Source organism: Lepisosteus oculatus, chromosome 14, assembly GCF_040954835.1.
Source record: "Lepisosteus oculatus isolate fLepOcu1 chromosome 14, fLepOcu1.hap2, whole genome shotgun sequence".
In the NCBI taxonomy this organism is placed as follows: Eukaryota; Metazoa; Chordata; class Actinopteri; order Semionotiformes; family Lepisosteidae; genus Lepisosteus; species Lepisosteus oculatus.
In genome coordinates, this window is record NC_090709.1 from 28221434 (window position 1) to 28246437 (window position 25004).

The 25004-nt window shown below is 48.9% G+C and overlaps 1 protein-coding gene and 5 non-coding genes across 6 annotated transcripts in view; 5 read left to right on the plus strand and 1 right to left on the minus strand.

The window, feature by feature from the left end:
- LOC107076200 (antigen WC1.1-like) overlaps nt 1-25004 on the plus strand; it is a 455354-nt gene that overhangs the window by 59667 nt on the left and 370683 nt on the right. The gene's annotated exons all lie outside the window — the stretch shown is intronic.
- On the plus strand, nt 14206-14278 carry trnaf-gaa (transfer RNA phenylalanine (anticodon GAA)). The gene has a single exon. It is a non-coding gene; the product is annotated as a tRNA-Phe (tRNA).
- trnad-guc (transfer RNA aspartic acid (anticodon GUC)) lies at nt 16317-16388 on the minus strand. The gene has a single exon. It is a non-coding gene; the product is annotated as a tRNA-Asp (tRNA).
- On the plus strand, nt 17413-17485 carry trnaf-gaa (transfer RNA phenylalanine (anticodon GAA)). The gene has a single exon. It is a non-coding gene; the product is annotated as a tRNA-Phe (tRNA).
- On the plus strand, nt 17595-17667 carry trnav-aac (transfer RNA valine (anticodon AAC)). Its single transcript has one exon. It is a non-coding gene; the product is annotated as a tRNA-Val (tRNA).
- LOC138243783 (U7 small nuclear RNA) lies at nt 24375-24430 on the plus strand. The gene has a single exon (XR_011192401.1). It is a non-coding gene; the product is annotated as a U7 small nuclear RNA (small nuclear RNA).

Sequence of the window (25004 nt, forward strand, 5' to 3'; positions counted from 1 at the left end):
AGGTGACTCTCTAATATCCTTGGGCAAAGAGTTCCAGAGCTTGGGGGCATAGCAGGAGAAGGCCCTGTCGCCCATACAATGTAGACGGGCTTGGGGGACAGTAAGGAGGGCAGAATTTGAAGAGCGGAGGTTGCGAGGTGGGGAGTAGGGCGATAAAAGTTCAGACAGGTATTGAGGTGCCAAGCCATGTAAAGCCTTGTAGGTGAGCATGAGGATTTTAAAGTCTACGCGGAATTTGACCGGAAGCCAGTGCAAGGACTCCAGGATAGGAGTAATGTGAACACTTGCACTAGACCTGGTCAGGATTCTGGCTGCTGAATTTTGGACATACTGCAGCTTGTTCAGAGTAGATTTAGATACCCCAGGGAGCAGAGCATTGCAGTAGTCAATTCGAGAGAATACAAATATGTTGATCAGCTTAAGATCACAGTTAATGATAGCATAGGGCGTAGTCTTGCGATATTTCTAAGGTGAAAAAAAGATGTTTTGACAGTATGCTGTACATGTGGGTCGAATGTTAAGCCAGAATCTAATATAACCCCAAGGTTTTTCAATTTTGATTGGAGCTCAAGTACAGAGCCATCTACAGACAGGGTTACATGGTTGTTGAGGGCGGTCAAGGGAGCTGTGAACAAGGAGGTTACGCAGATTAGGTGGTCGGCGATATGAGATGATAGGGCGATCAGAAAAGAGGGCCCCAATGGAGGGATCATCCTGTAGGATGGAAAAGTTCTGGTTAATGGTCCTGGGGATAGGAAGTGTGTTAGGGTGGTAAGGAAGCACCAAAGGAATGCAGTTTTTACGGCGGGAGTTCCTGATCGGGTTGATGGTCCGGGGGGTGTTTTTGGCTCGGGCAAGGGCCTTGTCAATCACACTGCTGGGGTATCCTCTGTTGATGAAAAATGAGTACATTTCGAGGGCTTGGTTCTCGAAGTCGATGTCGTCGCTGCATAATCGTCGTAACCTAAGGAATTGTGAAAAAGGAAGAGAGTTTTTAGTGTAGTTGGGGTGAAATTAGCTGTACAGGAGGTAGCTGTGTGAATCCGTGGGTTTGTAATAAACTGAAGTGGACAGTCGGGGGTAGTTGATAGACAAGTGGATGTCTAGAAACGGAAGAGTGGTGGAAGATATGTTAACCGTATATTTGAGGGACGGGTGGAAGTTGGTGAAATGGTGCAGGAAGAACTCAAGCTGATCGTTGGAGCATGTGGCGGCACCGACGCAGTCATCAATATATCGCTTGTAGAGGTCAGGGACATAGCCAGTGTAGGAAGCGAAGAAGCGTTCTTCTACCCAGCTGACAAAAATGTTGGCATAGCTGGGTCCCATTCTGGTGCCCATGGCAACTCCACTGACCTGTTGGTAAAAAAGATTATTGAAAGAGAATGCGTTCAGTGTGAGGACCAATTCTGCACGGCGTACCAGGGTGTGGGTGGGTGGATCAAGCACTGTGCGTTTGTCCAGCATGTGCTTGAGGGCTGTAAGGCCGTCATTATGGGGAATGACGGTGTACAGAGATGTGATGTCCATGGTAAAAATGTAGCATTCGGTACCCTGAAATTGGAAATCATTAAAAAGTTGGAGCGCGTGGTTGGTGTCTTTGATGTATGAGGGAAGATCTTCAACCAGCGGTCTCATGAGGCTGTCGAGAAAGGCTGAGATGTAAGTAGTTGGACAGTTACATGCTGATACGATGGGGCGTCCAGGGGTGTCCGGTTTGTGGATTTTGGGGAGGAGGTATAATTGAGATACCTGTGGATGTTCCATGATGAGCCGGTTCGCCTCCTGGGGGAGCTCGTTACTGCTGATAAAAAGGGAAATGGTGGAAACCACTTCCTTTTGGTAGTCAGTGGTAGGGTCCTGTTGGAGAGGGAGGTAGGCAGAAGTGTCAGTTAGTTGTCTAGAGGCTTCAAAGATATATAGATCCTTACGCCACACCACAACAGCACCTCCTTCGTCCGCTGGTTTGATGACAATATCATCCCTGTTGCGGAGAGACTGGAGCGCCTGATTTTCTCCTTGGGTGAGGTTAGACCTATGTTTACTGGGTATAGGGAGTGCCTTGGGAGCTTGATTAGTGCATTGGTTGATGAAATAATCAACTGGTGGAAAACGGCCAGAGGAGGGAGTCCAACAGCTCTGTTTGGGATTAATGTTGTTAATGACATCAATAACCGGGTTGTTATCAGCTGCCTGTGAAGAGAAATTGTCGGCAAAATGTGCTCTGAGACGGATCCTGCGGTAAAAGCGGTTAAGGTCGACATTGGTCTGGGTGATGTCCAGTTTCCTGGGAACTGGTACAAAACTGAGCCCTTTGCTGAGGAGGGATCGCTCATCCTGTGAAAGGGAAGGGTCAGAAGGTATGGTGACAACAAGGTTAGGGTTGGTGAGGGTGTTCGGGGTGTTGATGGTTTTCTTCTGTAGAAGATGACTGAGTTTTTTGGCCTTCTCTGTAGTGAGAAACTGGTCGAGTTTAGAGTTGAGAGATCTAATGAGGTTAGTTATGAAGGGAAGATGATGTGGAGCTGTCAGCCGTAGAAATTCCTTAGCCTCTTTGATGTTGTTGTCGGAAAGGATAATCTGTTTTTTGAGGGAGAAAATGGTAGAGAGCATTAGTTTCCTAGAAAATTGTTTTAGAAGTCTCTGAGTGTTACTCTGGGTGGTATCAGAGTCAAAAGAAAAGGTATTAAATTTAAGGCGAAATCCTTTAGGGATGATATTATGTCGACGACATCTGTAAAGGAATAGAAGGTGGTTAGAAAGCCTGGTCTTGGAACAGATAGCTGTAAAGAGACGGAATGCTGGTTTAGTGAGAGAAGCGGGCAAGTGGCCCAGGGAGGAAGAGAAGGTATGACGAAGAGATCTAGAAAAAGATTTGGAGGAAGGCATAGTGGGTCGCATATATTTTCATTTTTCTCTTTTTTACATAACACGCTTTCGAGAAATAGACTGTCTTGTAATGAAAGCTGCATTAGAAAATGTGTATCTAAATTAAAATCGGGAATATGTCTTTTGCGTTATTCAGCTTTCTTGGGAACACTATGGGATCTCAGAATTGTGACTTAGAATCATAGAATTGCGACCTAAAAACTCAGAATTTTGACTTTATATCTCACATTTGCAACTTCGAAATAGCCCATATTTCATTGTCTGTCCTTTTGTTATTGTAACGGATTCGGGTTCTAGCCAGCAAGACCTGGGTTTGAGCCAATACGGGGTTTGAGGCACGAAGTAGGGTGGGAGCGGCGAGGGCACAAACCCTAGAACCCGAATCCGTTACAATAACAAAAGGACAGACAATGAAATATGGGCTATTTCGAAGTCGCAAATGTGAGAGATAAAGTCAAAATTCTGAGTTTTTAGGTCGCAATTCTATGATTCTAAGTCACAATTCTGAGATCCCATAGTGCGTTTTTTTTACTCCCTGGCGGAAACGGGCTTCCATAGGTTCTCAGTGCTGCGAAGCAAAAGCAATCTCTGGAAAATCAGACAAATTATTATCAGATCATGTCAAAAGCTGATCAGTATTTCTTTACTGGGAAGCAAAGAAATGCTTGTATTACACATTTTAATATGACATGCAATTACACATGAAAAATAGTAAAATTATTTTCATTGCGGTACGTGTTGATAGAACAGCCCCCTCGATAAAGGAAAGTGTGGACGGACGTGTCGCATGTTCTGTACTCTGTCTGACAGCGAGTTTAACACACTTTCCTCGGAAATTAGAAACTAATTGAACAATAAATTAATCTGAGCAAATTTTACACGTGTGGGTGATTTAATTCTGTCGAAATTGCGTGGAACTCCTCCGCTGAGGTCAGATACACACGGGAAAGTGTTCAGGAGGCTTCACGGAGTCCCGCCTCATACTGGAAGCAGGTTCTAATTAGATGCTGAGAACAATCCGGGTCTCTGTGTGTAATTGATTGTGTTGATTGAGCGGTAGTGTGACCAGGTGTGCGGTAGCAGGTCCTGCCAGTATAAAAACCTAGTCACCGCGTTCACACTTTATGCTTTCTTGCTTCAACACGGTTTTGTGGTTTACTTATTTTACTCCTGTAGCAATTAAGCGGGACGTTAATTTGGCGATGCGCTCGTTTCTCTTTGTGCTGTGCCTGTGCGCAGGGGCCGGGCTCCCCGCACTGGTCTCCGCTGGGCCGGCTGGCTGGGACTCTCGGGAATTGGTGCTCCAGGCCGACCTCCCGGCTCCTGAAGATGCAGCCCAGTTGGAGGACTTGAACCTGGCAGATGCGCCCTCCGAAGACCTGTCTACAAGCGAGAACGACTCGCAGTCCTTGGCTCCCGACTTTCGCCGCCTTCCCGTGTCCAGAGACGCGTACTCGCCCTACTTCAACAAGGAGAAGATGAAGCCGGCAGCCGCCCCTTACCCGCCTACATCAAGAGCGTCCTGTTTCCTCCCCAGCGAGGGCGGCAGCCGGCTCGCCCGGCCATCGGGGGCACCCGAGCAGTGGCTGTGTGGTGCGACTCCAGCAGGATGTACGTGAGGGTCAGTCGGCTCCTGTTCGGCTTCAGCTGTCGGCCATCGGAGGTGACCTTGGGCAACTGCAGCGTCAGCCGAACCACACGCCATTACTTCTACTTCATCTACGGGCTTCACGAGTGCGGTACCGAGCGATCGGTAAGCGGGTCTTCATCTACAGGCAATGTATTGATGTGAACTGTAGGGCTAGTGCCTTTCCTGGGAATACCCCTTCCTCTGTGACCTTGCAGGTTGTCCAGGGCCGCCTGGTGTACTCCAACACTCTCCGCTATGCCCCGCCCTCCTCCAGTGCGCCTGTGCATCACTTCATTCCCTTCTCTGTGCCGATCAAGTGCTCCTACAACAGGTAGGCAGGGCTCTGCTGCTGCTGGGAAAGTGTCCAGAAGCCCTTCATCTCCTCTGTCCTGCAGGTTCCACTACTCCTACAAGGTTGGCTATGTCCCCACGTGGGCCAGGAGAAGGACCTTCTTCAAGGACCTGAAAAACAAGCACAGCTTTGTCCTGCTCACCACCAACTGTAAGCTCCTTGAGCGAGTGGCTCCTCCTGCCAGCAGGGGGTGCTGTGTGCAGGTGTAATGCTGTCTTTCTCTCTCCAGCCCACTGGGTCCGGCTCTCTCCTAAGGATGAGTACTTCCTGGGTCAGCCCATGTACTTCCAGGCCACTGCCTACTTTGCCACAGCGGAGCAGAGGCTGTACATCCACTAGTGTTACGTAACCGAGAAACCGGACCAGCACTCGCAGCCCCGTTTCCCTGTGATCGATAACTTGGGGTACGGCCCCTTCTGGGAGCAGAGGTGGGCAGGAGCCCCGAGAGCCTGCAGGGGTTCATCCTTGTCCTTGTCCCCAGGTGCATGGTGGACAGCACGGCAGATGGCTGCCTGTCCAGGTTTGTCCCCTCCAAGCAGAAGGATGTGCTCCGCTTCACAATTGATGCCTTCCTCTTCCAGAAGAAGCTGTCCAGGAAGGTACTGCTCTCAAAGGCTGCTCAGCCTTCTTGCTCTACTGATCCATTGTCTGCTTTTCCATCCATGATCTAGATGTGAACCAGACTGTGGCAGCTGTAGTGCCTAGAGCTGCCAGCTTGCCTTCACTGATGGCAGAAGGTCCTTCTCTGTCCCTCTATTGGCCTTGATCCCTTAATGCTGTGACCTTCCCTCTTGCAGCATGAAGTGACTGAGCTGTACATGCACTGTCATGGCTGTGGCTCCTGCTAAAGCAACACCAGGGACCAAGTCCTGCACCTACAACAGGGAGGCTAAGAGGTACTTCTGCAAGGAACCTGCTGAGGGTGCTCTGGGACATGCCAGGTGGAGGCCTCACCTGTCCTCCTCTCCTCCAGGTGGGAGGAGCTGTATGGTGACCATGAGGTCTGTGCCTGCTGTGAGTCCAGGTGTGCTGGCAGTCAGAATGAAGGTGGGTCTGGTTCTCTATCCCTTGTGGATGCATCTCTGCCCAGGAGACAACCATGCTTGGACAACTGAGGAATGATCCCGTGCTGGACAAAGGGACTGTGTAGATGAGTAGACTGTGGGTCTCTGGGTATAGCAGATCCCTCACTCCTGGGTGTTACTTGTCCACAGGTACTAGGAGCCTGGTGACCAGCAGTCGGGTGGCTGTGGCACCAGTAGAAGCTCCTCTGGATGTGGGAGCTGACTGGACTGAGGATGAGGAGGGAGACCCTCAGAGCTCCAGTGAAGATGCTGAGAGCACCAGAGAGGATGTGGAGGGAGCAGAGGACTTTGGAGATGTTGGCCAGTGGACAGGTAGGGTCTGGCAGGAGGAGCTCCTGTAGGGGTGGGTGTCCTGCAGTTCAGCTGGATTGTTCTCCTTCTTCCTCCCCAGGTGCCTGAATGAAGGCTCCAGCCTGGCCCTTGTGACTCTCCTGCCTCCAGTCGCCTTGTAATGGCAACATTTCAATAAAGCTGTGAAAGACCCTTCTGCCTGCCCTTGTTTCTTTATGGTTTACAGGTTTGAATGGGGTGGAGGAATTCAAGGGAAGTGAGACCCATTAATAAATTAAAGTACTGTATTTGTGGGGGTTCCACTTTCAAGAATGCTTCCTGTATTGCTGCCAATGAGGACTGAAAATGGCTGGAGTTATAAAGCATTGTACTGGGGGAAGATGGCCGCACTATTCCTTGGACAGGTCATTGTGACTTTTTTTTTTACTGTGGGAGAGACAGAGGTGTTCAATATACTGGAAATCCTCCCGTTTCCGAGAGGCGTAGTGCTTATGGAGTGAGTTGCTACTGTAGTGCCCAGTAAGAGTGAGATCTGATGTCCTATTCTGGGCTGCACAAACTGACTAAAATAAACACAAGGAAGGAATTGTCAACAGGGGCTTGGTGTAAAGTAGGCCTTCCTTCCTTAGCAGAGGAACAATACTGGTGTGTGAATAATGGTACAGTTAGAATCTCGGAGGTCTTATGTTATGGGTGTTGGTTTCACAGCAGTGGTAGTGGACAGTCATAAGTATTAGGATTGAGACTGGAGATCCCAGTACTTGATCCGGAAGACAGGTGTTCACAACTACCTCTACCAGCAGCACAGATGGTGTAGATTGAGACTGAATGCTTACTACACAAAGCCTCTCCACTGTTTCAGTGTCCCGTGTCATGGATTTCAAGTGAATCCTAGTCTTCCTTTGTGACTACCTATAATTTGCACAAATCATGATGGCCCACTAAGGCTGTCAATTTTTAGCCCTACTGCAGTGCCCTATTAAAGTTTCAAGGATTTAGAATAAACTATTTTATATAATGGTTCCGAAGGTGGCTTCTCAAAGCACTTGACAAAATTACAATTAGAATACACAGGATAAAACAATTCCAATAGATTGAGGAGAAAAGTAGAAGCAGAGGGGTAAAGAATAGAACCAGTTCAGTAAAGGCTCTTCTACAGAAGAAGGTGTTGAGTCTGAATTTGAAGGAGTTTAGGGAAGGTGACTCTGGTATCCTTGGGGAGAGAGTTCCAGAGCTTGGGGGCATAACAGCAGAAGGCTCTGTCACCCATACAGTGTAGACAGGCTTGGGGGACAGTTAGGAGACTAGAATTAGAAGAGCGAAGGTTATGATGTGGGGAGCAGGTTGATAATAGATCAAACTGCTACTGAGAAGCAACTGAAATGTGATGGCATGTTCTACATTTTATGCAAGACAGGTAATGTTAGGATTTTATGGAACAGTGGTAATGGCAGCACTTTTGAGGATCGTTGGTACAACGGCAATGCTCAAGGATTCATTTCTAATATTGAGGACAATGGGTTATATACCCATCGTTCTTACCAAAGGATCAGAGACCTTTTGCTATATATAAAGACTCCTTTCCACCACTAATTTATACAGGTTTGGTCCATTTGGGCTTTATCAGTTAAACATTTAATATTGTATTTGTCAGTTTGTTGATGCCTATATATCACAGTGATCTGCACACACATCTTTGACTGAATATGGGCTGCCAAACCTCTCCACCAAACTTATGTATCACGGTAGGTACACAAGAAGTTTCTTTGTAATAACAGGGTTGGTGCCAGTAGTCAGATTGGGTCAATTGCAAGGTAAGAACAGCATCGCATTAACTGGAGATGATCCAGAGATTAGCATGCAGCTCTGTACGCCAGATTACTACCGATTTGCAACGCGCTCGTCTGCTGACTTTAGTCCCCTGCTCAATAATCACAATGTTCCCAATTGCAATGAGCCCAAGGAAACAGCTGCTGCTCTCTAGATGACACTACAGGACAGGACTAAGTACAATTCCTGCAATAGACTAAGCAGTTTAGTGCCAAACTAATGGAACACTGAATCCTATGGGACAGTTCCGAATGTAGTAACAGCTTAATACTGAAATAATATCGTAAACACCTTGTGATCTTAAGAATCTGTCGCTGTTAAAAAGTATTATAATAATAAGCTAAAATTGTACTGCAGCCACAACACAGTGGACCTGCAGCTCCTGTCCTGATCATACAGAAAGATGTCATCACTATGTAGTGTGCTCTCTGAAGGCACCAGTTCTGTAGGGTTTGGGCATTTACTGGGACAATTATTAATTGTAGCAGTAAATCACAAAATGATTCTTTTAATGGCTTTAGAATCCAACCATGCGATATAACTCAAACAATGCACACACACAGGTACTAATACACGAGGATACATTTCTTAATATATGGAATATGCATATAAACCTAACAGATCTTATCGAGAGGGTTATCAGAATACAAAGGGTATATATTCAGTCAGTTACCAAGAGTTACATATATCAAGAGGACATACGTTCAGTATATCATTCATTTAGACCATTTCGTAATTGAACTTGGTTACAACGTCTACATTAGATACTCAAAACAAGTACATAACTCTTAGGAATTAAATTGATATCAACTGTTTGGGATAACAATTGAATTCTCGAGCTGTAATGCATTGAAGTTGAATACTCATCCAATCTCTGGGGATTCAGATCTCCTGCGGGCACAAAGAAACAGTTGCAGGCTGTTGCTGTCCAATCCGCGCTCTCTGGCTCGGTGCCAGGCTGTGCTGTGCGGCTTGTGACGGTGCGCTGCTGATGCTCACTGACCAGCTAGTTAGTGTTGGCTTTAACTAGCAAAGTTTGCACACAGGAGAAAAGATGACTGTGAGTCCCAGCAAGTCAGGAAGTGGACCGGTTCGTTCCTGATGAAGAGCTAGTTCTGAATAGTGATTCAGCTGTCAACAGTTCCGACCTGTTCACGAGGCCTGCTCGGGTGGATCCTCTGGTTACTCTCTGGCAACCTCCGCTCTAGACTCTTAGAACAAAGGAAAGTTCTGGCACTCGGACACACTGGCCGTTCCATGGTTGTCCGGGCTGAGTCTCAGGATGGTCAGGAGGCGCGCTGCGAGAATGTCCTGCCCTTGGCAGCCTTTCTGCTCCTGGGCCGTCCCGCCCTGGAATTGTCTCACACTCCTGGAATTCTCCTTTGAATTCCCTTTAGAATAGTCTTGGAGCTCTGTGTTGCCTGTTTTTACCTGGAGGAACTTCAGCTCGTTCATTGGATGAAAGTTTCATGGGCATCAGAGACCCACGTGGGTTACTCGGCCCTACCAGTCCCTGATTGGTTGATCAAGGTGAGATATGAGTCACTTACTCCTGACACTTAGGAATGCAGTCCAGATGTCCATCTGGCACTCCCTAGACAGATAGGCCCCAATGGATGCCCACTGATCATGATAGCTAGGCTTAGCTAAATGCATCCCCATTTGGGAGCTGTCCCCTATCAAAAGAAAACATCTTTAAATCACCCTGCCTGAATAGCTTGAAGAGAGAGATGGGGCCTCATTTGGGAAAGCACAGCAACACTTAATTCTGTCTTATTAATAAGCATTGCCGCTACAAATAGTAGGAAGAAAGATACAATGTTTTGAAAATGTAATATGTTTTAAAGGATTAAAGGGAAAAGAAATACTTTATATAAACTAATTCAACTGAGCTCCTCTAAACAATATAGCCTGAAGAATTGCCAAAGCACAATGTATCAATTTTGGTGACACTGGGGTAAAAGGATCACAACACACAAGGAGCCCAACCACAAGGCTTATTTTCAACAGCAAAATTTGTGCTTGATAAAATTTGACAAAAAAAGGAATATTACATGCACGGAAACCAATATTTACCACTAGGGTAGAATGCAGCATAGAACAGTTGGATAGAAGGTTAATGTAACTCTATAGTGCATCACAGAGGTCAGTCTCTTCCCCCTCATTATGCAGGCTGACTTGTTCACAGTGAACTGTCCTCCAGCGATAGTCAGCTGTAATCACTGACGCAGACATGATGTTAATACTCTGACAGCATCTTGGCTGATTTGGTTAAAGTGTTTTCCTATTAAACAGGAGATTCTGCGTTCAAATCCCACCAGTGTCTTTCTTCCTGTCTTGTCTTACAAAATGAATCACTATGGATGATTACATGCAGCTTGATTTTGTTTAATGCAAGTTTTCATTCCCTTTCTGATGGCTCTCTCTACAGTAATTTTTAAAAGTACTAATCGGGATGGATTACTGTACATATCCTCAGTTAAGGGGAATATATAAGTAGTGACTATCCAAATTGCATTTTTGTGTGAAACGCATTTCAGAAAATCGAAAACTAATTTTCAAAACTCACAATAACAAGACAAAGGCAAAACATAAGTTCACTTGCACTTTATGCATATTTACCACAACCTTGCCTTCTGATCATAAAAAAGTCTTAATTTTAATATAGCAGTTTTAAATGGGACATTCAGAACATGGCATATGAGAATATATGATTAACCGAGGATGAGCAAAGGATGATCGCACTTTCTGCTTATTGCTATGAACCTACCTCTGGTTATAAAAATGTCTCAAAATTCTGACACTGAGGTGTGAGACCCAATGTAACAGGCTCTCATAATCCCGAAATACAAGAAATTTTACTGTAGCGTTTTATAAATTTGACCCTGTGAACATTGTATGTCCCTCCTTCCTCATTACCAAAACATCTCAATGTCCCGACACTATGTACATTTGTAATTACAACACTTCACTGTTTCATTTATGAGTTGTGACATTGTGAACATGGCATGTTAAAGTATATAGAAAATCTAGATCAGAACAGGCTAAATGCAATTCCTAGTGATTTATCATTTTCTTACTTTCTAAATTAAAAAAATATTTTTTCAGTGATTAGGACACTTCAGTATGACATAAAATATGCTTCAATGACAGAATAAATAATAATAATAAATAATCATGGAAAAAATACCCAAAGTGGACATTCATAGTTGTGATTATAGGAATGTTAGCTATCGGGTGGGTAGCTGCGTCAGCATGCGTAGGCTGCAAAGGAACAAGTAAAGGACTATTCCTGCTGAAAAGAGAAGAAAAGAATCACAATGTTTCGGCTGTGGAGCCTTCTTCAGGTGTGAGAAAGACAGGGCAGTAAGCAAAGATAATTTTCTTTTTATCTTTGCTGAATGCAGTTTATCGCTGATGACAACATCAAAGACATTAAGGAGTTTTTACGGCTAACAGCTCCACATCAACTTCCTTTCATAACTAACCTCATCAGATCCCTCAACTCCCAACTCTTCCAGTTTCTCACTTCAGAGAAGGATAAAAAACTCAAAATTCTCTACAGAGAAAAAACATCAACATCCTTATCACCTCCACCAATCCTAACCTTGGTGTTACTACACCTCTGACCTTCCCCTTTCACCCCTTTGCATCCTCAGCTAACATATTTTAATAGTACAACAAAATTACAATAGATTGTACAGTATTTATGTTTAAAATTAAGGTAAATGTGTCAAAATATCGAAGTCCAAATGCACGGTGCTAATGTAACAAAGCTTGCAAGTTCTTAAACAAATCTGCATTGTATTTTTAAAATATTTCAGCAGAGGATGCAACGGGGGTATAAATGACGACTCGACTTTTTCTTGGGTGAATTTGGTTTCCTGGGGAGTAGCGATGTTGGGAATACAGTAATCGGACATTTCCCAGTGATTCAGACACGTGTTAAGCACTCGCATTTCCTGCAAATATTGAAATGGTTAAGGTTTCGCTTAGAAATCCAATCGACCTTTGCGAAGACAATATTTACATCGCAAAAGAAACCCGTCCCTGGGTGGACTCGAACCACCAACCTTTCAGTTAACAACCAAACGAGCCACACAGACGGAATGGTGGGTCCCTGTCTCACCTCACAACTTTCCGGTTAAAAAAATATATTTTTTTGCCAGCTGGCAATATTTCTTCTGCACTGATAATCAAGAATTGAATTTCATTTCTCGCAAGCTGTGTGAATTTCTTGAAATACAAGTTTTCCAGAAAGGAAATTAATACATGCATTTAACGAAATCAAGCCCTTTGTGATAGTCCGAAATGGTACGTTATGTACCACAAGATAGGAAAAAAAACATGACTGGGATTTTAAGCTACGTGACCTATGGTACCAGACCGGGGAAAAGTTAGCTTGAAGTTCGAAAACGATTTTGGCACGCCTGTAGCGTTTACACGAAACCTCTTAGAATCGCGAGAATACTTGCTTTGTGTATAAAATACATTGTGAATGCTTTCTCAGCCTGTACTTTTTCGTTTATATGACATTTGTTTGACCAAGCACGAATATTCTTTTGTCCATATCATCGCAACGGAAGCACAGAACGCCTTCAAACCAAATGCATTTAAAAGACCACGACATGTGGATATTTCCACAGCCTCTACATCAAAGTATCAGTGAGCTAATTATCTTTTTTTAAACCTCCGGTTTTTCATCGATGCGTAATTACGCACTAACTGGAACCCGGGGGACCGCTGTGTGCACAAGTTCTCAACGCGAGAAATACTGTTCAATATGGCTTCATGCGAAAAACCCGTATATGACCATAGGCAACAGAATAGCGCAGTCTCCAATTACTCAGACTGTAAGCACGGGAATAAAGCTTTGTCTGAATTCTGAAACCCTTCCTTTACGTTCTGTTTTCATTCGGGTAAGAGTCAACTATATTCACAATACTACTGACAGCAGGAAGATTAAAATATTCTTTACTCAGCAGCTTATTAAAAACAGCTCCCATGATGTTCAAACCGATTTTTTACACAGAACACTGACACAGCTTTGCGTTCTGAATCTCTTTTTCTCGTGTGTTTATTTAATGTGGCACAATGTACTTGGATAGGGGTATTCTGTTCACAAACCAATAGCATTTAAACCACAGCACCCACAATGCTGCAAGTAAGTGTTTTACACACTAAGCAGAGAGCGATGTCTTCCTCGTTAGTATAGTGGCAAATATCCCCACCTGTCACGCGGGAGACCAGGGTACATCAGGACATGCATTGAAGTGAAAGCAGGATGCGCTGCGACATCCACTGTGCAGATCCTGCCACACTAAGAGGTGAGTGGGTCTGTTCGATCACAGCGCTAGGCGAATCCCCAAACAGTGTGCGTGGCAACAAACGAAACGGGCCTGTTTCCGCCCAGTTTCGATCAGGGGAAATCGGGCCCAGTAGTGGCGGGATCTGTACAGTGCATGTCGCAGCGCTTCAATGTGCTTCCTGATGTCCTACCCCGAGAACAGAAAGGACAGCGTACACAGCAACAACAGATCAGGTCTCTGCACTGGATCTAAGCTGCCCCCATCTCCTCTGCTCTGCGGGTCCTGCGGAGTGGAGTCCTGCCTGGAGCCGTGTTTGCAGGCGGCGGCTCCCCGCGCTCTGTCTGTGCGTCGTGTCCAAGAGCTCCTGGGAGGAAGAGAGAGCCCTCCCACTCGGGGGCTTTTCCACGGTCTGTGTGAGGAGGGGCGGGTGTGTCCAGTAGCTTATCGAGCGGAAGCCTGGGGCTGCGGAGAGCTGTGATCGTGCAGACCTTGAGGTGTCACCTCTTTGTCTGCTTTCCCGCCCCCCCTCTGCCCAAGCTCTGCTCCAAAGTAGCCCGGCAACCCCTCACACCTGCATTTGTCACAACCTAAGCTGTGGTCATGAGACACCCATGGGGTGTTGTTCTGTTCTTGTTAATTGTTTCCTGCCCGTCGCAGGCAGGAGTCCATGCGAGGAAGATGCACTGGACAGAGCTCAGAGGGCGCAGCTGGGTGGCTTTCCTTCTGAGTGACGTTCCTGCAACACTCTCCCGCTCCTCTTGGTGCGCTCATGCCGCAACACAGGAAGGCTGGAGCAGGTGGCCGTGGGCTCTGCGCACCGCCGAAATAGCTCATTTGGGAGAGCGTTAGACTGAAGATCTAAAGGTCCCTGGTTTGATCCCGGGTTTCGGCATTTTGTTTCATCGCACCCTTTGTTCCTCTCTCCAGCTCCCCCTACTTAAAGTGACGCGTCACTTTCTCAGCCCGAAACGCAAGTGAGACACCAGCAGCATTTCCCGGTTCGAGACCGGGCGGAAACAGCCTCGTTTTGCACGCTCCTGTACTTCACAGAGGTCTTGAGCGACAGGTCATTTGTTCCCAATGTATTTCCGGTGCCTTCGTGCACTCTTGTACCAAACGCACGTTCCTTCTGTACGTGGAGCCGATCATTTGCATTTTGGCTGTGCCGACAGACCAGGACGAGCTCTGTCGGCTTAAAAGCAGCGCAGGACCTGCAAGAACAACAGAAAGATTAGCATCCAGCGGGGGCCTCTTAGTGAGCCCAAGATCTCATCAAGAATCGGCTCCAGCAACAGGGCTGGGCGCATTGTTCCATTCTCCGACCACTCTCGGTGTAAACAAGTCCCTCCTGGTCTCTGCTTGAAATGCACTTCCCTGCGTTTGCTTTGGTGTAACTGGCTTCCCCTGCATGGGCGAATGTGAAGAAGATCCTTAGTAAGTCATTGAAGAAAACCGAGAAGAGGTCGGAGTGGCCTCTGTCGTTCATCAACGATCCAGTCAGGCAGTACTCCTCTGCAAAGCGCCGTTCGTTCACATCGATTGGCTTTTTTTGCCTTCATTCGTGCAAGTAGTAAATTATCTTTGTGTGACATAATTCGGAAAAGTCCTGACGTTGCATTTCAACTGAGCCCCAGTATACATCGACCCTTCGACACTCTGAGTGACAACTCTCTTGCGTGTTTTCTCATATTTATGTAGTTTGCTTGCATGATGCCGAGAACAACGTGGTTGTTCGCTGCCATATGGTGTAGGGGTTAGGATTCCTGGTTTTCACCCAGGCGACACGGGTTCGACTCCCGGTATGAGAACGTGTCGGTTTTGCCTCCTGCTTTCCAAAAGATCAGCACCGTGTACGAAGGAGCTGCATTAAAACCACTCGAACGTGCAAAACGTGCGAGAAGAGGGGGCGCTTGTTTCCAACCGAAACTTCTCGCGTGTGAGACGAGCTGATCATCACTGTGGGAGGGCTACTCTGGTAGACAGGGCTGACCTTCGGCAATAGGATTTATACTCTCCAAGATGATATTTGCACTTTCTGGAGAGGCGATTTTCTCCACTTCAGTAGCACGATTTCGTCGATTGCGTGGAGAGGGCTGTAAAATGTGGCGCCGCCTTTCCTGCTCCGTCCATGACAGGCGTGCTGGTCTCTGGAGAGAGAGCACGGTCCATCAGCGCACTCCAATAAAGGCACTGGAAGCAGCTGAATCGCATTGGCGAAGCTCAGCGCTGGGCCGCTGGGCACGTCTTACCACCGTTTCCGTAGTGTAGTGGTTATCACGTTCGCCTCACACGCAAAAGGTCCCGGGTGGAAACACACCCCTTTTGTCGCCACGCACAAAAGGGGATTGGGGATTCGCCTAGCGCTGTGATCGAACAGACCCACTCACCTCTTAGTGTGGCGGAATCTGCACAGTGCATGTCGCAGCGCATCCTGCTTTCACTTCAATGCGCGTCCTGATGTAGCCCGGTCTCCCGCGTGACAGGTGGGGACAGGTGACAGGTCCTATACTAACGAGGAAGACATCGCTCTCTCCGACCCCCGGCATCGTGTTCCGACCCACTGTGCTGGAAGCCGATGCGTGCTCTGATTCCTTTACGGAGCAGAAATGACAACCGAGGAGCCGAGAGATCATTTCAGCATTTCGCGTCTGAACGGAAAACACAGACGACCAACTCGGAATGACTTGCCTTTGACGCTTATCAAAGCGTTCTTTGTGCATCGAACAGACCCACTCACCTCTTAGTGTGGCGGGATCTGCACAGTGCATGTTGCAGCGCTTCCTGCTTTCACTTCAATGTGCTTCCTGAAGTCGAGTCGTGTGCCGTGCGGAGGCTCTGAAAGCGAGAGCAATGAAAAGGTGCACGACGCTGTGAAAGAAAACAGAGAAGTGAAAGGCAGTCCTTTGTCTAAGGAGGTGAAAGAAAAGCTACTCCCCGTCGGGGAATCGAACCCCGGTCTCCCGCGTGACAGGCGGGGATACTTGCCACTATACTAACGAGGAAGACATCGCACGCTCCGACCCCCGGCATCGTGTCCCGACCCAGCGTGCTGGAAGGCGACGAGTGCTGTGATTCCTTTACGGAGCAGAAATGACAACCGAGGAGCCGAGAGATCATTTCAGCATTTCGCGTCTGAACGGAAAACACAAACGACCAACTCGGAATGACTTGCCTTTGACGCTTTTCAAAGCCTTCTTTGTGGACGACGACTGTGCCGCCTAGCAGATACAAATGGGTTGTACAACTTTGAACTACCAAATGGAAGAGGGCTAAGCCCCCTCTCTTTTAGCCCAGGTTCGATCTGTCTCCCAGAATCACCAGGGCGCACGCACACACACACCCGTGCCGTTGAAGTGCTCTGCTTCATTTCTAAGGGCAACTCAACATTCACTCCTACCCCGAGTGCAGAAAAGACAGCGTCCGCAGCAACAACAGCTCAGGTCTCTGCACAGGAGCTAAGCTGCCCCCATCTCCTCTGCTCTGCGGCTCCTGCGGAGTGGAGTCCTGCCTGGAGCCGTGTTTGCAGGCGGCGGCTCCCCGCGCCCTGTCTGTGCGTTGTGTCCAAGAGCTCCTGGGAGGAAGAGAGAGCCCTCCCACTCGGGGGCTTTTCCACGGTCTGTGTGAGGAGGGGCGGGTGTGTCCAGTAGCTTATCGAGCGGAAGCCTGGGGCGGAGGAGAGCTGTGATCGTGCAGACCTTGAGGTGTCACCTCTTTGTCTGCTTTCCCGCCCCCCCTCTGCCCAAGCTCTGCTCCAAAGTAGCCCGGCAACCCCTCACACCTGCACGTGTCACAACCTAAGGTGTGGTCATGAGACACCCATGGGGTGTCGTTCTGTTCTTGCTAATTGTTTCCTGCCCGTCGCAGGCAGGAGTCCATGCGAGGAAGATGCGCTGGACAGAGCTCAGAGGGCGCACCTGGGTGGCTTTCCTTTTGAGTGACGTTCCTGCAACACTCTCCCGCTACTCTTGGTGCGCTCATGCCGCAACACAGGAAGGCTGGAGCAGGTGGCTGTGGGCTCTGCGCACCGCCGAAATAGTTCAGTTGGGAGAGCGTTAGACTGAAGATCTAAAGGTCCCTGGTTTGATCCCAGGTTTCGGCATTTTGTTTCATCGCGCCCTTTGTTCTTCTCTCCAGCGCCCCCTGCCTAAAGTGACGCGTCCCTTTCTCAGCCCGAAACGCAAGCGAGACACCAGCAACGGTCCCTGCAGGTTTCCGTAGTGTAGCGGCTATCACGTTCGCCTAACACGCGAAAGGTCCTCGGTTCGAGACCGGGTGGAAACAGCATCGTTTTGCACGCTCCTGTACTTCACAGAGGTCTTGAGCGACCGGTCGTTTGTTCCCAATGTATTTCCGGTGCCTTCGTGCACTCTTGTACCAAACGCACGTTCCTTCTGTACGTGGAGCCGATCATTTGCAATTGGGCTGTGCCGACAGACCAGGACGAGCTCTGTCGGCTCAAAAGCAGCGCAGGACCTGCAAGAACAACAGAAAGATTAGCATCCAGCGGGGGCCTCTTAGTGAGCCCAAGATCTCATCAAGAATCGGCTCCAGCAACAGGGCTGGGCGCATTGTTCCATTCTCCGACCACTCTCGGTGTAAACAAGTCCCTCCTGGTCTCTGCTTGAAATGCACTTTCCTGCGTTTGCTTTGGTGTAACTGGCTTCCCCTGCATGGGCGAATGTGAAGAAGATGCTTAGTAAGTCATTGAAGAAAACCGAGAAGAGGTCGGAGTGGCCTCTGTCGTTCATCAACGATCCAGTCAGGCAGTACTCCTCTGTAAAGCGCCGTTCGTTCACGTCGATTGGCTTTTTCTTGCCTTCATTCGTGCAAGTAGTAAAGCAGATGCCCCTTTAGGGAGCCTGTCAGCACCCGGAGTTTTCCCCTTCTGTAAGCTCTCCATAGCCTCTCAGCTCTTCTACTGTCAAATCCTCCTCAAATACTTCCCCATCTTCTTCACTCAAAACGTTTTCTAGCTTTGAGGTAAAAAAATGAATTTCTTCATCCTTTACCTCTGTAGAACTGTACAGTCTTGTGTAGAAGTGTCACGCCCTCTGCAGCCAGAGGGCGGTCCTTCTCTGTCCTGTCCCTAGTTTCTGGTCTGCTGTCCTTCCTGTCCCTCTCTTTCCCTTGGGCTAAATATTTCCGGGTCTTGCACTCTGTCCTCGCTCAGCACTGACGTTTGGATGTCCTGAGACCCGCCTAGCACCAGGGCGCCCCACGTCCGCTCCCTGAGGGCACAGGTTTCTATACGGCATTCCTGAACTCTTTGCACTAGTGAGCCCGGGCCTTTTTCCCGTCTCGCCGCTACGCATATGGGTCTTTTTCCGCTCTCCTGCTACCCACGGTTAGGCCCCTTGGACGTCCGTGACAAGAAGGCCTCAATGCAGGAGAGGATAGCACTCAGCTCTGTACTCTCTCTTCCCTCCTCATCAACTACACTTTCCATGACAGACTTGGAACCTACCACTTTCCTGAAAAAGAAGTGAGTACACTTCTCATTTTCTTCCAAGAACTGCACTCAGCTTCTTAACAGCACTCCTCGACTACTTTCTTCCGCTATGCTCCGGATGTCCTTTTTTAAAAGGGTGATATCCTCAAGCACATCGAAGCCACTGTGCAGCATCGTGTAGAGACGCTGCAGCTGCCTCTGTTTCCTGGCTAACACTCCTCTCCGTCTGGCAGCCTTCCTTCCATCAGCCATGAAAAAGGCCCTTGTCCTCACCTTCACCTCCTCCCACCACTCTCCTACTGACCCATACAGACACTGCAAGGACAGCCACTGTGATAGTTTCTCCTTGTAGCGGGATACTACCCCCTCGTTCTCTAGCAGCTTTGTGTTGAGTTTCCAGAGGCCTGGGCCAAAGACAGTCCCGCCCTGGAGTTCCACTCTACACCCTAAAGCTTGGTGATCTGAGAAGAAGTCAGGCTGAAGAGTGACCCCAACAACTTTCACTCTCTCTGAGACAAAGCAATAGTCAATTCTGGAGCTGCTATTCCTCCCTGACCATGTATATCCTGCTGTTGTGGGATATATACATCTAAATGTGTCTGAGAGTTTAAAGTCTTGAACTAAGTTTTGCAGGGCCAGTGAGCTGGAATCCAATTTTATCTGCCTTTTGGCTAAGATCAAGTTCAAGTGGCATGCCCGCAGTTCCTGTCTTTCCAAAGTTCTAGAAGGCGATCGAAGATCCTGAAGAGTGCTTGAGCTGGTATCGCCCTAGGTTGAGCCTAGGGGGTTAAGGCCAAGCAGCAGCTGAGCTGGGTGGGATCCGGCAGTAACGTTCTCTCTCTCTGCTCTCTCCTCTCCCCTCCCCCTTTCTCTTGCTCCGCCTCCTTGGCCTCTTGGCTGGGAGTAGGTACTCGTGGCCTGCCCGCAGTGCTTGCTTTCTTCCTCGAGACTCGGAAGCATTATCCGCTCCCTCTCTCTCTCCTCCTGCGCCTGCACCTAGCTGGGCTTTGCCCACAAGGACAAAGGCCAGGGCTCCCTCCCTGCTCCTTTAGCAGCTAAACCCCCCTCTCCACAGGACCTTGCTCTCTCTCTTTCTCTCCTTTTTTCTTTTTTCTCCTTTCCAGATGGCAGACAAGAAGACACTGATCCGGTTCCACTGGACCAAGAAAACAGAGACGATGCCAACTGTGAAATCCTTTTTCATTACCTTCCTGAGAGGGATCCTGCAGTTGGTGGCCGGAGATCTCTACTGCCTGCAAGACAACAAGGCAGAGAGATACATGGAGGCCTACATGGCCACGGACGCCTCATATGAAAAGGCAACGAAAATGATCAGAGAAAAAGGTAAGCACCCCGGTTTCTCTGATTTCAGGCCGGAGCCTATGAGGAAGACAAACCAGAGGACCATCACAGTCCTCACATACAACCCCTACAAACCAATGGAACTGGTAACAGCGTACCTAGGGAGGTATGTAACTGTGGTGGGCAAACCGACGGAGATCAGGGACAGTTGCGGTGTCTGGTATGGCAAACGCCAGTACCGAGTCCTCCTGAAAGAGGACCCAGAGGGCATCGACGGTTTCCAGCACCCCCCGGCCTGCTTCAACTTCGGATCCGACAGGGGGTACCTTTACTACCCCAGGATGCCACAAGGAGAACACGTGTGACATCGTCAGATGTCACAACTGTAACAAAGAGGGGCACCTGGCAAAAACCTGCCGGACAGCCAAAAAGTGCAATGGATGAGGCGCCGAGGGACACCTCCTTCACCAATGCAAGGTAAACAAACCTTCGTTTGTGCAGGTGGTGGAAGCCGGCCGGCAGAAACCGGTCTCAAGACAAAGGGAGAGAGGTGAGAACAAAGAACCCGCACCTCCCCTGCAGAGAACCGAAACTTCCGAGGCCACACCCCCAGCTGCACCAGTGCCACAAGATGGCTGCCAGGACGACGGACAAAATGGCTGACCGGAGAAAGGGCCCTAATAACTCCCAGCAAGAAGGGAAAGAGAAAGCGGGAGAAGAGATGCAGGGCGGATCCACCTTCGGAAGGACAAAAGAAAAGAGTGGTAAGGGAGAACCGTTTCCTCGTCCTAGAGGAAACGGAACTTTCTTCCCCTGAGGCCCAGGAACAACCGGAGGAGGCAGCCCAGGAAATGGAAACCCTCCCCCCCGAGTCCAACGGACAACAGGAGGAGGCAGCCCATGAAGTCGGAACCCCCTCCCCCGAGGCCCATGAACAACATGAAGAGGCAGCGCAGGAAGTCGGAACCCCCTCCCCCAAGGCCCAGGAGCAACTGGAGGTCCCCGAAACTCCTAGAGAAAGGGAAGAAAAAAGCCTTCCCAAAGCGGTGGTGGAGAGTATCCTCAAGGAAGACGAGGATTACTTTGAAGCCGCCCTGGAGCCGGGACTGATGGTAGAGCTGGACCTGTCCAGCATGTTTACCTTTCAGTCCCCAGCGAGACCTGGAGGGAGCCCAGCATATTCCCCCCAGGACCCGAACGAGAGGAGTTACATCTAGGCTAAACAGTGCCCAGATGTAGACTCCCAAGTTTTCCACTGTAAGCACAAAGAGAGGAGGTTCAACTTTCACTTGTTTAATCATGATTGTGAAACTTACCTTTCTAACAACTAACGTGAGAGGGCTAATAGACCCGTTGAAAAGACGGGGAGTCTTTCATGATCTGGCCTCAAAGTCTTTCTCAGTTTGTTTCTTACAGGAGGTCCACCTGAAGGATGAAAGCGACAAGCTGACATTCACCAGGGAATGGACGAAGGGAGAATCATGCTGGAGCGTAGGAGGGGTCCACTCTTCTGGAGTGGGAATCCTCCTCGGAGACCCAGAGATGAATCTGGTTTCCTCCTTCCCGGTGGTGCAGGGCCGGATCCTGGTCGCAGACATCGACTGGAGGGGGCAGAAGTTGAGAGCAATTAACGTCTATGCTCTGACAGAACCCTCTATCCTGAAGGAAGTGTTTGCTGACCTGGCCAGCTGCTGCACCACCAACAGACAGGTGGTGCTTGGCGGGGACTTCAACGTCGACCGAGAGAAGGGGAGCGACGCTAGCTCGGCAGAGCTGGAATCGCTACTTAAGCAGTTCTCCCTGGTAGACGGTTTCAGATGGTGCCGCCCTAACGACGCCGGAACAACATGGAAAAACTCCCGGGGAGTGTGCAGCCGCCTGGACTACATCTTTCTGCACACGACCTGCTCCCTGGAGTCGGCGACGGTGTCCCCGGAGTGGTATTCCAGCCACGAGCGCTTGACAGTGGTGGCTAACACCAACCTGCCGGCATTCGGTCGTGGGTACTGGAAGCTGAACCGGGAGATACTGGAGGAAGACGACTTCAAGGCACTGTTCCGTAAAGACTACGCGAGCTGGGTCGATCTGAGAGACGGCTACAGCTCCCTGGTGGAATGGTGGGAGTCGGTGAAAGACAGGACCTGAACCCTGGCGCAGACGTACTGCAGACGGAAGGCGGCCAGGGAGAGGAAGGAAGCTGCACGACTCCAGAGACAACTAGAGGAGGAGTACAGCTCGGCTAACGGGGGAGGAGCCTTCAATTCAGCCCGGGCACGGGACCTGAAGGAGAGGCTCCGCAAACTCAATCAGGTCCGAGGAGCCCAAAAAAAGAGGGTGATCCACGGCCTGAGATGGGGAGATGGAGAGGAAGTGCTGGACGAGAGCGACAAGGTAGAAGCGGCCACTGCTTTCTACACGGAGCTCTTTTCAGAAAAGCAGATGGAGGTGGAGGCAGGCGATGCTCAGAATACTGGGGGTTTCCTTCCAGAGCCAGGACAATGAGACCAATAACTGGACCAAGAGGATCGCCAAGGTGAATGCGAAGCTGGGTCTGTGGAAAACGCGGTCGCTGTCCTACACAGGGAAAGTGATGGTGTTGAAAGCAGACATCCTGCCGGCTTTGGTTTACCTGGCGGTGGTGTACCCGCTGCCGGCCAGACTCAGACGAGCGCTGCAAGGGATGATCTTCTGCTTCGTCTGGGGCGGCAATTACGAGTACATCACGAGAAACCGGATGTGTCAGCCGGTCGAGGAAGGGGTTCGAGATGTCCCACATTTCCCCCTGAAACTCGACTGCATCTTCTACTGCAACCTCTGTCGGGCGCTGCAGGAGCCCATTGGCCACAAGTACCAGTACTTTGTCAGGCTGTGGCTCTCCGTCCCGATGAGGCACTTGGTCCAGTGGTCAAACACTGGGCCCAAGGCAGAGAGGCGACCGAAGTTCTACACCCACGCTGTCAAGTGGAGCAGGAGGTACAAGGCCACGAGACAGCCAGAGCTCTGCACCAACCACAGAGCCCTGTACAAAGAGGTGAGGGGGCATTTGGTCGCTGACGAAAGGCTGCAGGTTCCCAGACAAGTCTGGGAAAGGACACAGCCCAAAGAACTTGACAACCAACTGAAGGACCTCAACTGGATGGCTGTGCACAAGAGACTGGCTACCAGAGAGGTCCTCTACAGACACTCGCTAACCAGGAATCCGCATTGCCCCCGGGACACGTGTTTTGTCGAGGAGACTCAGGAGCACGTGTTCTGGAGCTGCCTCTTCGCCAAGGCGGTGTGGGGCAGAATGGACAACATTATGCAACTCCTGGGAAAGGATGCGGTGCTCAGTTACCAGTACATTCTGCTGGGTGCTGGCACCCACCGGACTGGACAAGGGGACACAGGACCTGTGGGGGCTGCTACTGTCCCTCTCAAAACAAGGACTGTGGAAGGCGAGGAACACTCTCATCCGGCACAACATAAAGTGGGGGGCGAGGGAGCTGGAGGAGAGGATCCTGGCGGACCTCAGGAGGAGGACGAAGCATCACGTCGCCAAATGGGGTTTCCCCACGGCGAGGGAGTGCTGGAATGGACTTTGGGCCCTATACAGGGATTAAAGGACAATAGCAAGTGGTAGGTTTGGAAGGACTCTCTTAATTGCGCAAATCCGCCCCCACTTGCAAAGATTGTTAACGGACAATCAATCTCCGTTCCGCCGTTGTTTTTTATTACATGGAGTGTTAATATGTGTGAGATGTTCCTTTTGAGATGTTTTTTTTGTGGAATAAAGTATATTTTGTAGAACAAAAAAAAATCTTATGACAAGGTTTACAAGTTATCTGTTGAACTACATTCTAATAGGTGTGGTCACATTCCAGGTCATTTGTTTACGTTTTTGTTTCTGCAGCAACTGTTAGATGAAATGTGCTAATATGTAACCTAACTCCAGTGTGAATAACTAGAAGAGGGGAGCAGCTCCATTCCAGACCAAGGGAGCTTTGAGATTGGCTGGGCCAGATCTCTCATTTGCATATCTGATTTGGAAATATAACACTACACCCCCTTCTTGCATGGATTTAACTTGCACCCAAGAGTCCCCTACTGTGTATTGCTACTTATTTTTTTATGATAAGTGGTGATTACCAGTTGACAGGTTTTATTTGTTAAATTATAAATGGTTTTGTATTATCATCCTGAATTACATGTACTCAAGGTTTGGTAGGGAATGTGTTTTCATTTCATTTACCAAATTGAATTTTTGCTCTTTTAGTATTTGTCTAGAAGGCTTTCTGAAGTCAGGAAGCCCATTTATTTGGTGAAAAAAGATTCTGTATTAATATTAATATTGCTCATACAACATAAATAGGGTCTTTTATGAATAAAAAGATCTTGCACTTGGAAATCTTGATAAAGCTGTGTGCTTCCATACACTCGAGCAGTTTTGATTCCTAATATTTGACCTTAGGTGTGGGAACGGGTCTTTTTTGCAATTTGATTTCCAATTGATCAGCACAGTATAGAAAATAGACCCATAAAGCAACCTCAGCAGTGACAAATGTCACTGGGTCACTTGGGTTTATACGTCGGGGTCCGGTAGTGAAGCTCCGCTCCTGTTTAGCCTCCGAAGCCGTACAGGGTGCGGCCCTGGCGCTTCAGCGCGTACACCACGTCCATGGCGGTGACGGTCTTCCTCTTGGCATGCTCGGTGTAGGTGACGGCGTCGCGGATGACGTTCTCCAGGAACACCTTCAGCACCCCGCGGGTCTCCTCGTAGATCAGCCCAGAGATACGCTTCACTCCCCCACGGCGAGCCAGGTGGCGGATGGCGGGCTTGGTGATTCCCTGGATGTTGTCACGGAGAACCTTATGGTTACGCTTAGCG